At 31.9% G+C, this 2,632-nt stretch overlaps 1 pseudogene; it reads right to left on the bottom strand.

The window, feature by feature from the left end:
- Positions 1 to 1,383: 1,383 nt before the first annotated feature.
- LOC149527177 (2-oxoglutarate-dependent dioxygenase 19-like) overlaps positions 1,384 to 2,632 on the bottom strand; it is a 4,178-nt pseudogene continuing 2,929 nt past the window's right edge.

Raw genomic sequence — 2,632 nt, 5'->3', positions numbered from 1 at the left:
CCAAATGTTGAAACATATAAGAGTTAATCTATGTAAAAGGATTTCTTTTTAATTTTGTACGCTAAAGGTGAAATTTGAATTAATTGATTCCAAGAATAATATCACCATCGTTATTCTTTTATTTCCCCCTTTCACTTAATTTATTCTTTTAAACTAGCTATAGTAGTGAGAATTAGGGTTGTTTCATCCTATTGCTTTTTGATGATTCTTTTGTCTGTTGTTTCTTTTGGTTTCATCCTGATGGATTTAAAGCATCTTCAGCAATGGTTTTGCCTTGGTGTAGATGATCCCAGGTTTAGGTCATTCATGGTACTATGTTGTGAATTTGTAAGAGTTGTTTTTAAGTTTTTGGTCCTTTTTTGAAGTCTTATGAGTTGTGGTTTTTAATTGTACAGATTTTGAGGTGGTTGATTTTTTGTTACTATTTCTTTTTTGATCTCATGGTTGTCTTTCTAGTTGGGTGGTTATTTGGGTGGATATCTAGGTCACTTATTTAGTAAATGCTTGTTCATTCTTTTTTGTTGATTTCTTGTTGTGTGATGAGTTTTCTTTGTTTAGGTAAACACTTGTTGCAAAATCTTGTCTTTTGGCTAAAAACAGTCAAAATTATAAGAAGGATTATTTCCAAAAATATCTTATTTTTGAAGACTAAAAAATTTTTTATCCTTTTACGAAACTATTTTATTCTACCAATTTCTAGCACCTTCATAATAATACTTGTCCTTCAATCATCACACATTTTTGATACTATGCGAAGAAATCAAATCTCTATTGGCACCTCCTACTGGTTATCCAAGTATTGAACTAGGAAAGTTTTATTCATTAATTATTCAATTTTTCACTCTTCCAGCTTCTAGCACCTTTATAATAGTACACATGCATGCTTCATTCTTTGCACAATTTTAATATTGTGCGAAGAAATCCAATCCCTATTGATACATCCTACTGCTTATCCAAGTATTGAACTAAGAAAGTTTTATTTATTAATTATTCAATATTTTATCCTGCCAGCATCTAGCATCTTCATAATAATACACATGCTTCATTCTTCACACATTTTTAATATTGTGCATAGAAATCCAATCCCTATTGACACGTCATACTAGTTATCCAAGTAATGAATTGAGAAAGTTTTATTCATTAATTATTCAATTTTTTTTACATATATGATAAAGTTTAAAAGAAAATAATAACTATTACGTCACGTCTAGATTAATTAACTATTATTTTATCTTGAAATTAAAAAAAATACGATCCCTACATGAAGATCATGTACCAACTAATAAACCAAACACTCGAGTGCAATTAATTATTTAATTCACTACAGCTTCTTATTTCTCGATACACTTTAATTATTATGAAAGCATGAATAGGACTCGCTTTAGAGGCAATTATGACTTAAAGTCGAATCTGTTTGAGGCATGACTTTCCCTCGATGATGTGGTGCTGGTTAGCTTCTAAGTATTCTTCGTAGGACAAGCCACGGTATATTGGGGGATGATCATCACCTACAAATTTAGGTGCAAGGCTCACGAATGCCTCTAGTGATGGTCCCATAAATAAAGGAAAAGTCACCCTTCTTATTTCATTGTTGACAATCACGCGATGTATAGTGCTCTTACATTTACCATTTGTTAAAACCTGTCACAACATTAAGGAAAACCATGATTTAATTTAACAAGAGGGAAACATTAGAAAAAAAGAACGAATTTGGAAGGAAAAGAAGATAACAAGGAAATTAGAATGGACCTTAAGATGATCAGTGATATTAATGCTAATCTAGTTAGGATTAAGATTTCCATTGAGCCATTTCCTTTTGTGCTTTATTTGTAGACCCCCACTCTCGTTTTGCATAAGAAAGATTAGGAGACCAAGATCATTATGAAGGAATTGTCCAATTATGTTTAGAGCAGAAACACATGGTGGATAGTCATTTGCAGTGAAGAAGTCATAGCCGGACTGCAAATTCATTGCGTTTTGTATATAATATTCTTCAACTCCCAAAGACATTGAAATCCCACTTAGTAAATTAATCCCTACTTCTCTCAATCTTTTACTATACTCTTGCAAAATCTCTCTGTCAACATATAGAATCAGCATGAACAAATAAATTAATATATAAATCAATTGCTTTGTAAAGAGGTACATTACTTAAAATTGAAGTTAAATATATAATACTTTACTTGAGTTGTTAGACATCAATTATTTCTCTATTAAAGGATCAGAGTGTAAATCTCTCATTTAATATAGCTTTCTCCTAAATCAGCACTACCCAGTCCATCCTCAATTCGGTTAAGGCCACATGTGGGAAGTGGGATTCTTTAGTAAACGATACTAATAAGCATATTCCTCTCCTTTCCCTCTTTCATCTTACTCTCTGATCATTGTATTTCTATCCTTCTTTTTAATTTATTAACCATACTAGATTGAATTTGGAACTTTCATTTTATATAAAGTTAAAGAACTTTCTTCTATCGTGAAGAACTTGCATAGGTCAATGTACCTTAACCCATCGGGGTCAGTAAGGCAATGGAACTGAGGATGAGCGGTAATCTTAAAATACTCCCTGCTAACATGGTGGACATCCCCTCTTCCCCACCTTATCCTATCAGTATAATTGTTGGTTTGATAC

Source organism: Theobroma umbraticum, unplaced genomic scaffold (genome assembly GCF_002168275.2).
Source record: "Theobroma umbraticum cultivar Fairchild unplaced genomic scaffold, ASM216827v3 scaffold_51.0, whole genome shotgun sequence".
Taxonomy (NCBI): domain Eukaryota; kingdom Viridiplantae; phylum Streptophyta; class Magnoliopsida; order Malvales; family Malvaceae; genus Theobroma; species Theobroma umbraticum.
This window is presented reverse-complemented; position numbering and strand designations above follow the sequence as displayed.